We start from the raw sequence: 12,017 nt of genomic DNA on the forward strand, positions 1-12,017 counted from the left end.
GCCCATGTTGGGGTGTTGGAATCAGTTGATCTTTAAGGTCTCTTTCATTCCAGACCATTCTGTGGGGACTGTCTTTTTAGAAGGGCTTTTTGCAGCAGGACAAGGGGTAGCAGTTTTAAATGAAAGTAGTTTTAGATTAGATATAAGGAAGACTTTTTTTCATATTGAGGGTGAGGAAACACTGGCCCAGGTTGCCCCAAGAGGTGGTAGATGCACCATTCCTGGAAACGTTCAAGGTCAGGTCAGACAGGTTTCTGAGCCATGGGTTCTAATTGTGGATGTGCCTGATAACTGCAGGGTTGGGGTTGGACTAGGGGACCTTAAAATGTCTCTTCCTATCCAAACCATTCAGTGACCTTTGGGTAGACTGCAAATGGGTCTGCAGCCATGCTGTTCAGGAAGGCATGGGATGAGGGAGAGACACAGAGAGCAGCCACATGCAGCACTTCCCTCTGCTCCCCAGGAGGCGGAAAACACCAAACTGCTGCTCCAGAGGAAAGGCAGCAACTGGTGAGACACAGATCCAGTGCACACATTTTCACAAGAGCAATTACATAGAAAAGATAAAGGATGGCTTCTACAATGGAGATACTTCCCCACCACCACCTTCTTTCCTCTAATATGTTGATAACATTCATCACCAGCTACATCCCCACCTCAGTGTCAGTGCCTAAGCCTGTTGTCAGCAACAGCTCCAGGATTTTATGTTTTGCAGGGATCCACAATGCAATGGCAAAGAGGAGACATTTAAACTAGCAACAATTACATTTGATGACCAGGGGGGTTGTTCTATTAATGTTATCATAAAATGACTTGGAATAGAAGGGACCTTAAAGGTCATCTAGTTCAAATCCCTCTACCATGGTCACAGACATGTTGCTCAAGGCCTCATCCAGCATGGCCTTGAGCACCTCCAAGGAGGACCCATCCACAGCCTCCCTGGGCAACCTGTTCACCACCCTCACTGTAAAGAATTTCTTTTTAATCTCCTCTTCCAGCTTCAAACCATCCTCTCTCATCTTATCACTACATGTCCTTGCAAGAAGTCCCTCCCCAGGTTTTTGCAGATCCCCTTCAGGTACTGGAAGGTCATTACAAGGTCTCTCCAGAATCTCATCTTCTCCAGGATGAACAGCCAACTGCCTCCATAGGGGAGGTTCTCCAGCCCTCTGATCACCTTCATGGCCTCCTCTGGACCCTTCTTCAACACTTCAATGCCCTTCTTTTGTTGGGTGGCACCAAAACTTGATACAGTTCAAAGCCCTGATGTGATAACCTCCAGTTAGCAGTAGGGCACGGAGAAATCCAACTGCTGCCAATGCAAGAATGGCAGTAAATTAATATGTTGATTGTGTCCTTTGAGAAAGTAGGCTACAAGTGCTACTGCAAGGTGTAAGAACTAAGGACACACCTGTTCAGCTCACTTCTACCATTGTAAACAGACATCTGCCACTTCTTCACATGCATAAAAGCACAACCTCATAAGCGTAAGATCGTTATTCTCATAAAAGTAGGAGGATAGAAAAGCTGCAATTTCATCATCTGCCAAGACACCAGCAAGCCAAACAACACCCTAAGAAGATGTTTCAGGGCAGCACTTCCCTTTCAAGATGTGCAACCCCTTGTTTGCACATCCTGGAGCGAATCCATTTGTTTAACAGCAGAAGGTGCGTAGTCTGAATTACAGGCTGGAGCACAGCTTGTGTGTAAACCAACAGAAGGGTCTCTATTTGTTCTCATGTTCAAGTCACTCTTGGGTAATACATCAATCCCAAAATTCCTTAAATGCTTGTGTAGAGACACAGAGAGAAATGCAGGTAAGAGCTTCCTGAAGCAGCACACCAGGAAATGTGATAACTAGGAATGGATCACTCAAGGGTAGGATGGCAGAAAATTGCTGTTAAGTAGACAAAACCCATCTAAAACCCAATCATGGTCTAAATTTCATGGATTTCTGTTGGACCTTTTGAACAGCATTGATGATTTTAGTGAGAACTTTTAGTGGGACATTCTGCTTGCAACGGATGGGAAACAGGCACAAGGTGTCCACTGCCACCCAGGTAAATGCTCCATTAATAGCAGGAGAACAGCTGGGCTGGAAAGCCAGCCTAAATATTTTCCATATGTTTAAAGATTTTATTTTTCTTGCCTTTTTAACTATATCCATTCCACATCCAGTGTAGCCTCTGTGTGTGCTCACGTATACAGGGGGAAATGCGTGACCTCTCCCTCTCCAACAGACATTAATGTACACAACTTAATGCTACAAGCAAGAAAAAAGAAAAGCTGGGTGGTTTGGAGGCCATTTACCTTGCCAAGCTAGAAATACCAACAGTCATGTCATCAGTTTGCTCTGAAACAAATAAAACTGCCCTGACTTTGACCAGTTGAAATATCCAGCCCAGAGATTTGGAAGACTGCAGCAAGTGATGACCATGCTGAGAAAGATTGTTGAGCACTGAAGGGAGATTGAGGTACCTCGATGTCAGTGAAAAATCAGAATCTTAGAGTGGTAGGGGTTGAAAATAACCTCCAGAGATCATCAAGTCCAACTGCACTGCCAAAGCTGGATCATCCAGGGCAGGTCACAAGAACATATGTAGATGGGGCTTGACAGTCTCTAAAGAAAGAGACTCTATAATCTCTCTGGATGACCTGTTCCAGTGCTCTGTCATGCTTACAGTAAACAAGTTTTATCTCGTGTTGAGGTGAAAATCCAAGCACTCACCACAAACAGAAAGAAATCTCTCTTCTGCTCCTCTACCTGAATGCTCTTCCACGCCATGGATGTCCCGCTCCATGGGCAGAGAAGGAAAGCAGTGGTGTCAACACACAGAACAAAGGAATATTTGATTCCTAACTTCAGAAGCAGAAATTTGCCAAAACTCTGCTCTGAAGTAGCTACCTCTGGGAAGGGCTCTGTCATCTTTGTAAAGAGATAACAAGTATCAGCAAAATATTGGGTTCACAGGATGTTGGGGGTTGGAAAGGACCTCCATAGATCATAAAATGGTTTAGGTTGAAAGAGACCTCAAAGCTCATCCAGTTCCAACTCCCTGCCACAGGCAGGGACACCTCTCATTAGAACAGGTTGCTCAAGGCCTTGCCCACCTCCAGGGAGAGAGCAGCCACAACCTCCCTGGGCAGCCTGTGCCAGTGTCTCACCACCCTCACTGGAAAGAACTTCTTCCTAACATCCAGTTTCAATCTCTCCTCTGCCAGTTCAAACCCATTCCTCCTCATTCTGTCATTACCAGACCTTGTCAGCAGTCCCTCCTTACCGTAGGCCCTCTTCAGATACTGAAAAGCCACTCCAAGGTCTCCTGGAAGCCTTCTCTTCTCCAGGCTGCAGAGCCTCAACTCTCACAAGCCTATCCTCATGGCAGAGCTGCTGCAGCCCTCTGAGCATCCTTGTGGCCCTCCTCTGGACTCACTCCAACAGTTCAATGTCCTTCCTGTGTTGAGGGCTCCAATCATGGACCTCAACCCCAATCCCTGCTCCTCCTTAGTTTCAGAATTATTGCTCTTTATTTCTAATTTCTTAACAAATTTTCCCATCGACACGACAAAGCAGAGGGCTGAGAGTGAAAGATAATACACAAGAGAGCCCCTAGGCTTTTACTTTGGATTATAAGTATCTAATTTCAGTCATTTAAAGCAAATTTCGTTTTGTCAAAGGCTCCAGTCCAACCTATAAAACACAGGTCCCGTGAGCGTGACAGCATTGCCTTGGAGGAGCAGAGCTCCAAAAGTGAAAACAAACAGTTCCATTCAGCTCCTTCAAAGGCCTTTCCCCACCCCCCCCCCATCTAACTATAAGGTTAATACCAATCTTCTTTAATTATATGCTCTGTAAGAGAGTGAGTCGTTTTAGTCACAAGCTTTTTCTTACTCATATAATGGTTTAGGTTGAAAGGGACCTTCAAGATCATCTAGTGCCAACCCACCTGCCACGGGCAGGAACACCTTCCACCAGAACAGGTTGCTCAAGGCCCTGTCCAACCTGGCCTTGGGCACCTCCAGGAAGGGGGCAACCATAACTTCCTCAGGTAGACTGTTCCAGTGTCTCCCCACCCTCAGTGTCAAGAATTTCTTCCTAATCTGCAGTCTAAATCTACGCTCCTCAACCTTTAATCCATTTGCTGTCATCCTATCACTACAAGGCCTTAAAAAGTCTCTCCCCAGCTTTCCTGCACACTGTTTTCCTGGAAGGCTGCTATAAAGTCTCCCCAGAGCCTTCTTTTCTCCAGCCCAAACTTCTCCTGGTTTTATGTGGGGTTTACACCCCTACTACAGAAACTTCCATAACTTAGCCCAGCAGAACAGCCAAGGATGAGAAAGAAGGGAAGATGGATAGTAAGGGTTCCCTACATCTTATAACAACCAGATGCCATTCGTACCTGCACGTTCCTATCGCACAGCCACCGTGTCTATGTGAGAACAGAGCCAGCAAAAATCCATGTCTCCTCTATGCTGGGGCTAATTTGGGGTCACCTTTTTATTTCAGGGTACCACTTTAAATTTCCTGCTGAAATGGTCTCTGAACAGCACTTAACAGCCATCCATAGGCCCTGGATAGCAACCAACACAAAAATTCCCTGGTTTTTAGCTTCAGAAAGTTGAAGGCTTGATTGAGTCCCTGATTATTAAGGGTTGTACACCTTGGAGAGCTTTAATAAATCAGAAAATTTCTCTGCTCTGAATTGCACAGGTCACTCTCCCATACACTTGCAAGGTTAACCTGTTTTCAAAAGCAAATCTTTCACCAAGCTCCTCTTTGCTCAGGTCTAAGAGGAATCCCCCATGCCAAGATCTGAAGCATAGTGTGTCCACCTAGATACACACATTGAAAAATCAGCTGAAGTCCAAGATGCAATGAATATGTAGCTTAACACAAGGGATTCTCCACCTGGAGAACATGAAGAGCAAGGTCAGAGCCCTTCCCTGGATGTCTCAGCTCAGCTGCTCTGTATTTCAGCATTCCAAGTTTTGCAGGTTTTGCTGATTGACACTGAAGAACATTTCCCTTCTTGCCTGCATAAAACGTGATTCATAAAGTATAAAAGAGTTTCTAGTTTTTTACTTGCAAGGAATTATTGTCAACAATTTAAATATTATTATTGTTGCTGTTGAAAGGCTTTTTCTAATCCTAACAGCTAAAATGGTACTTAATCCCAAAAGCTAGCACAGAACAACAAACTGCCCAAGCAACAGCTCCTAAGCTTCTGTGCTCAAATCTTGCTCATCCTTTATTCAGATGCTAACAAAGTTTAGCTACACAGAGCTTCAGAGGCCTCCAAACCACAGCAGATCTTTAGATCCAAAATGGGAACTCCCGTGGTTAGATGGGCTTATATATATGTTAATGATGTGCATCAGCCAAGCAGATGAGACTTTATGAACTAGAAACCACAATGGTTTTATCAAGAAATCATAGAATCAAGCAGGTTGGAAGAGACCTCCAAGATCAGCCAGTCCAACCTAGCACCCAGCCCTAGCCAGTCAACCAGACCATGGCACTGAGTGCCTCATCCAGGCTTTTCTTGAAGACCTCCAGGAACGGTGCCTCCACCACCTCCCTGGGCAGCCCATTCCAATGCCAATCACTCTCTCTGGCAACAACTTCCTCCTAACATCCAGCCTAGACCTACCCTGGCACAACTTGAGACTGTGTCCCCTTGTTCTATTGCTGGTTGCCTGGGAGAAGACACCAACCCCACCTGGCTACAGCCTCCCTTCAGGGAGCAATGAGGTCACACCTGAGCCTCCTCTTCTCCAGGATAAACAACCCCAGCTCCTTCAGCCTCTCCTCACAGGCCTTGTGTTCCAGGCCTCTCACCAGCTTTGTTGCCCTTCACCTCAACATCTCACTTGAATTGAGGAGCCCAGAACTGGACACTGTACTGACCAGCATTGAGTCCAGGGGCAGAATATCCTCCCTTGCCCAGCTGGCCACACTGTTCCTGATGCAGGCCAGGATGCCATTGGCTCTCTTAGCCACCTGGGCACACTGCTGGCTCATCTTCAGCTACTATCTATCAGTACCCCCAGGTCCCTTTCTTCCTGCCTGGCTGCTCTCCAGCTGCTCTGTCCCCAGCCTGTAGCACTGCTTGGAGTTGTTGTGGCCAAAGTGTAGAACCCTGCACTTGGCTTTGTTAAATCTCATCCCATTGGCCTCTGCCCACCCATCCAGCCTGTCCAGGTCCCTCTGCAGGGCTCTCCTACCCTCCAGAAAATCCACACCTGCTCCTAGCTTGGTGTCATCTACAAACTTACTGATGCTGGACTCAATGCCCTTGTCCAGATCATCAATAAAGATATTGAACAGGGCTGGGCCTAAATGCACTAAAAGTCATTGTCTATCAGCCTTGTGATTGGCCTACCCAGAGGCTACCATGGCTGAGAGAAGGGAGGCAAGTGGGGCAGGCTGCAGTGATGTCAGGCCATAAAAAGTCCACTTGAAGCAGGCTGGGGTCACATCCACAGCAAGGCTGCAGCCTGCACTGCCAAGGAGGTGGTTTCATGGCATGTTCCTCTGTCTTGCCTGCCTGCCCAGAGCTTTGCTGAGAGAGGAGTTTGTAGTGCTGATGGGATTGTGTCTAGTCCTCTTTGGTCAAAGGTGAGGAGATGCATTGCTTGGCTGGTAATGAGGGACAAGAACCTTGCTCTGTTCTGATAAAAAAGGCCCTCTGGCTCACTATGCCTCCTCACTTGGATGCCAAGAAAGGCTTGCTAATGAAAAAGCCCCAAACCAGTCATTTCTCCCTTTCTCCCTCTCTCTATCCTCAGTTTCTTCATTGCAAGAGTTTTCCAGCCCTCATGATGAGAGAAAACAGAGTGTCTCTCCCAAGGGAGAGGCAGAGCCCCAAGCTGCAGGGAGCTGCCCAGCCATCCCAGCACACACAGCCATACCTCCCAGTTATAGCTCAGTGTCCAAGAGTTACAACTCCATGTTTTATTCTGTGCCAATTTCCTGGTTTTTCTCCCCCCCAAAAAAGAGACCAGCCTGAGCTGTCACTACTCTGCCTCTCCCTGAGGAGTGTCCCCCATGGTGAGAGCATTTTGCCAAGGAAAAGAGCCCCCCCTCCAGCACTTGCATTATATAAACAAGATAAGATGTCCTTCCAGCCCAGCCCCAGGGCTTGTGGCCAGGGCAGGGGGAAGGAAGCTGGGAGGGGACCCATAGCATGGAGGTCCCTCCAGGCTTGGGAACAGAGAGGTTAAAAGGGCTCCTTTTTCCTGCAGTACAAAGATCCCCACCTCAGCTGTTCCCACCACGTTCAGCCACTGCTTTGAACAATGGCTCTCTGCAAAAAGCCTGTTGCAGAGCCTCAAGCTTCCAGTTTCATGGGTGTGGAGAGACCTTCCCCTGCCACAAAATGAGCCATTGCTGTCTGCTGTTTCCTGGTATGGACAGCAGGCTTAGCACCTGGTGGCTCCTGTACCAATGGATGCCTACACCAGCCATGCAGCTCTGCTGGGCAGGGAGATTTGGTAAAGCACCACAGCTCTGTCCCTGGTAAAGCATCAAGTAGGAGATACACGGCAGCAATAGAAAAAAATTGAGTTCTCCTGCCATAACTTCAAGCTGCACATTTTGATCACCCTGTCAACAATATCAAAGCTGAGACAAAGGCCCCCAGCAGCTGCCTGAGTTGCTGGCTTAGCATCGCTTGGCTAAGAGATCCCTTACACCCTCCAGCTGCTGTGGGAGACAGTGTCCTCCACTATAAGGGCATGGTGGCACCAAAAGAGAAGTCAGTCACTTCAAGACACAGATGCCAGGATCAAAGAAGGATGGCAGATGGAGGAGACCCCTTACTTTTCCATTTTGGCTCATAGAGCTTTCTGATACAGGTCAGGACACCAATTCAGGAGAAGATCTGGTCACGTTTTGACAGAAGTCCCACCGCAAGCACTGTTGGCATCATCCTATTGAAATGCAAGTCATAGAATCATAGAATCAAGCAGGTTGGAAGAGACCTCCAAGATCAGCCAGTCCAACCTAGCACCCAGCCCTAGCCAGTCAACCAGACCATGGCACCAAGTGCCTCATCCAGGCTTTTCTTGAAGACCCCCAGGGACGGTGCCTCCACCACCTCCCTGGGCAGCCCATTCCAATGCCAATCACTCTCTCTGGCAACAACTTCCTCCTAACATCCAGCCTAGACCTACCCTGGCACAACTTGAGACTGTGTCCCCTTGTTCTGTTGCTGGTTGCCTAGGAGAAGAGGCCACCCCCCACCTGGCTACAATGCCCCTTCAGGTAGTTGTAGACAGTAATAAGATCACCCCTGAGCCTCCTCTTCTCCAGGATAAACAACCCCAGCTCCGTCAGCCTCTCTTCATAGGGTTTGTACTCCAGGCCCCTCACCAGCTTTGTTGCCCTTCTCTGGACATGCTCCAGCACCTCAACATCTCTCTTGAATTGAGGGGCCCAGAACTGGACACAGTACTCAAGGTGTGGCCTGACCAGTGCTGAGTACAGGGGCAGAATAACCTCCCTTGTCCTACTGGCCACACTGTTCCTGATGCAGTCCTGGCTCAGTGGCCAGACAACTCCTCAAACCCAGCAGAAAGGTACATGTGGGGCCAAAGCTGGGCCTTGCTTCCTCAACATCTCTCTAATTACTGCCAAAGAAGAACTGCAAGGCAAACAACAAACCACTAACAAGTTCCAATAAAGAAAACGTTTTGTAAGAGAAGGTGGTGAGCAGAGGACCAATTTTCCAGGTAGGAGGTTTCAGTGCCATCAGAGAAGATGTTGCTGATCCCCTCATTAACAAGGCATGTTGTTAATTCTGCTCTGGGCAAAGTGATTGTCAGATAAGGGGGGGCAGGTTGCAGAAGAAAAGGCAATTTAGGTGATGGTTTCCATTTTGACTGTAGTCTGGGTCAGGCTCACAGATAAGGCACAGTCTCACTCCAGTGCTGGGACCTAAGGATGTGTAGGAGCTCCCTCAGGCCACTGACACTGCCATGCATCACCAAAAAATGAAAAAGTATAAATCTAAACCACAACAAAACCCCCAAACCTATGGGTGGGGGGGAGGGGGGGAGGTGGAAATCTCAGAGACTGTAAGAGCAGCATTTCAGGAGGAACCAAGGCTGGTTTTCCATCACTAACTGGATGCTCCCAGCTGTCAGTGGCTGCAACTCAAGCCCTGAGCAATAACTCACCTCGGCAAGTCAGGGGATTAAGAAAGCAAGCCACCAAGCCTCTGCCAGCAAGGTGGAAACTGAAGCACCCCAAGGCTATTTGACCTCCTGTCAGGCAGCATCACCCACTCCTGGCTCTATATCACCCCAAGGTGCCTTTGGAAGATGAAACCTCATTGACTGCTTCTTGGACACATTAGGTGCCCTGCAAGAACAAGGTGGTTGCAGTCGGGCTGAGTGGTGATTAGCACATCAAAAGGCATTGAAAAGGGAACTATGCTGTTAATTTACTCTGGTAAAAGACAGGGACAAACTGGGGGTGGGGGGGGTGGGGGTGTGTGTTCTTTATCTCCATCCAGGCCACAGGAGAGGGGAGGAGAGGGGGACGGAGTGGGTTCAGGAGTTTGAACGCAGGAGGCTTTGAAGAGATTTTCAAGGCTTGAGAAAAAGCCTCTGGCTGAAGTTTAGGTTTGTGGTGGTGTGCAAGTTACCACGACCCAAGTAGCAGACAACTAATATATAATGCCATGGCTGGATGGCAGCCATTACCAGGGCTCACCTCACCTGCCTGCACACACTGCCCCTGTGCACTCATCAGCATTTCGTTAGCATAGGACTTTTATAGATGCAAAAGCTTCTATGAGCACTCAGCCCACACTGGGCCTTTCTGCCACTCTCATCCCAAAAACTAAGCTTCTGAGATTGCAGTCTCCATCCAAGCCTCATTCTTCACCACCCTCTTCCCATAAGTACAGTTGCCCAAGTACTTACTCTCTTTGATCTCTGCGCAACGTGGGTATCATTCAGGAAAAGTTATTGGGTGAGTCACTGAGCTGTGAGCTGCCATCAAGCTCATCCTCCTCCAGGTAAGACAAGGAACAAGCAGCACAAAAGTTGCACGAGGGATTAAAGCTCCTGAGAGGCAAACCCCTTTGTTGCTCCAAGGTCTTTATAATCTTCACCTGGGTTTGCTGAAACTCAGCTGCTTGTCCTCTGCATTAAAGAATGAGTCTGGGAATTAAGTTGATGGGATTCAGCTGTGTGTAAACCTTTGCACTACAGTAGATTTTAAAAAGCAGTCCTGGTACTTAAAAATCTGCTTGTTCAAGATAGACACAATAACTGGAGAGAGGGAGTGACAACCTAAACCTAACTTGACCTGCCAGCTGGTGAATTCCCCATAGGAGGTATCTCTCAATCCTTCCTGGAGAAGAAAGCATTCCCCCACCAACACTAGCAGCCAGGACCACAGCAGACTCAGACCTGAAGTTAGGACTGAGAGGAGCAGCTGTGGATGCAAGAGTTAACAAAGCAGCTGAAGTCTCCAGTCCTGTTAACTTTAATTGTTCTTTCTACACAAACGTATTTATTTTCTCTAGGCACCAGTCCTGCAGCCCACCATTCAGACGACTGCTCTGCTGACACATAAGGTTTAACAACTCTACCTTCACACCTTCAGAATTACTGTTATCAAGGAGGCACAGCTTCTGACAGAAGTTACAACTCACCACAACACCTCAACATCTATTAGTGTTGCCAAAGCTAGACCCAGTCCTACCTTTGCAAACGTTATGTGAACTCAGTTTACTTCTGTGAACTCCATCTGAGATGGTAGGGAAAAAATAAACGTAGAGTGGCTTGTGGTGAATGTCACACACAGATATGCAGGACCTACATCTTCACAGTCTGGTTCTACCCTTGCAAACAACGTTATTGAAAAGAAATAAATAAATACATTTGGCTCCAGTGAGTAACCATTACCTAGAAACTGAAATAGATTGAGTAGACTGCAATAAATCCCTGCCAGAAAAAATAAAAAGAGTGTGTGGGAATGCCTATACTTTATCTTAAACATTTCTTAGGAAAATAACTTCCTTATGGTGTAATCAAAAAATGGAAAGCCAGCACCTAACTAAATTAAGTGCCACGAACATTAATAATGGTTAAAATTACCGTTCAATTTATTTTGATATTGGATGATCTTTGGAGCTGTGGGCTGGAGAATTGCTGAAACCTTTTTGGGATTTGTTTCTCCAACCAGAAACCTTCAGACAAGCAAACATCAGCTTGATTTTGATTTTTTTTTTTAAACATCTACAAATCTTGAAAGAAATGAGATGTATTTTAAGAGGGGGAGAAGGGAGGGGAGGGAAAAAAAAAAGAAACCTAAAAAAGAAAAACTTTAAAAGTTCCCCTGATAGTTAGAGATGGTTTAATCTTTGGAACCTATTATGTATTCATTTTCCCTTCAGCATTAATTATACATAATTACCACCACTTTACTCGTACCCTTGCTAAAACGAAATCTGTTTACATTTTTCCTCTCCGTTCCATAAATGCACAATTTTTGAACGGAGGTTTTTCGGGAACCGGGGGCTCCTCTCCAGCCTCTGAAGGAGAAGGAGAGCCCGTGCGCGGCAAACCGCTTGGATTTAAGTTCCTTTCATCCAGCTTAATTACTTCAAAACTCTGGAAGCAATTAGATTATCACCCTTTGAAGGGCGGCAGCCAAGTGGCGGTGCCAGCTTTAGGAGAAAGCGCGGAGATGCGCGCAGGGGCCACGAATGAAGGATGGGGACATGGAAACTCACGGTCGGCTGGAGAGTGAGGTTCTGGTTAAGGCTGGGAGCAGCTCTGGTTCTGGAAAAGGTTGAGGAAGATTGTTCTCACTTTTCAACCTTATAATTTCCCCCTGTGCTCAAACCACGAAATTGTATGACTCTCTTTTCCTTGGTTTGGAATATTTTGTTTGCTTGTTTGCTGGTTTTGTTTTGCTGGGTTTTTTTTTTCCTCAAGCTCTCTCTCCCCCCGCCCGCCCCCCTTATTTTCCTCTGGTTTCCTTCTCTCTCTCCCCCTTG

General features: G+C 47.0%; 1 long non-coding RNA gene across 1 annotated transcript; it reads left to right on the plus strand.

Annotated features, from left to right (window-relative positions):
* Nucleotides 1-10,064: 10,064 nt before the first annotated feature.
* Nucleotides 10,065-11,032, plus strand: LOC135176820 (uncharacterized). The gene is made up of 2 exons (XR_010302834.1): nucleotides 10,065-10,346; nucleotides 10,539-11,032. It is a non-coding gene; the product is annotated as an uncharacterized LOC135176820 (long non-coding RNA).
* Nucleotides 11,033-12,017: the final 985 nt, after the last annotated feature.

The sequence above is a fragment of the Pogoniulus pusillus genome, chromosome 7 (genome assembly GCF_015220805.1).
Source record: "Pogoniulus pusillus isolate bPogPus1 chromosome 7, bPogPus1.pri, whole genome shotgun sequence".
Lineage (NCBI taxonomy): Eukaryota > Metazoa > Chordata > Aves > Piciformes > Lybiidae > Pogoniulus > Pogoniulus pusillus.